The sequence below is a fragment of the Monoraphidium neglectum genome (assembly GCF_000611645.1).
Source record: "Monoraphidium neglectum strain SAG 48.87 unplaced genomic scaffold scaffold00990, whole genome shotgun sequence".
In the NCBI taxonomy this organism is placed as follows: Eukaryota; Viridiplantae; Chlorophyta; class Chlorophyceae; order Sphaeropleales; family Selenastraceae; genus Monoraphidium; species Monoraphidium neglectum.
The window spans coordinates 1-627 of NW_014012638.1; positions in this window are offsets into that span (position 1 = coordinate 1).

Sequence of the window (627 nt, forward strand, 5' to 3'; positions counted from 1 at the left end):
CACACAGACACAGACACACACACACACACACACACACACACACACACACACACACACACACACACACACATACACACACAAAAACCTTGGCCCGCCTCACAACCCTCACCCGCCCGCCCCACGCGCCCGCCCGACCCCAGGGCTTCTTCATCGCGCGGGACCCCCCAAACAAGAAGATCCTCTGGGTGCTGCGCGGCACGCACGACATCCACGACATCCTGACTGACCTCTGCGGCATCGCCACGCCGCTGCCCGGCGGCGGCTTCGCGCACTGGGTGGGTCGCGGGGGCGGAGCGGGCGTCCCCTGCCGGGGTTGCAGGGGCCCTGGATGGGACTCTCCCAATTGCCTGCACACGGGTCCCTGCAACGGGTTCTCACAACCAAATTTCTCAATCCTATACGATCTTGGACAGCGTCATCAACTGCACCGCCTCACACGCACCGCCACGAGCACTAGCAACGGCACGCCCTTTTACCATGCGCGCCGCTGCGAATGACACGCCGCCCCCACAGGGCATGTGGCAGTCTGCGCTGTGGCTAATGGACCACCACCTTGGCAGGGTCATAGACGCCCTCAAGGCGCACCCGGGCTACGACCTGGCCATCGTGGGCCACTCCATGGGCGCA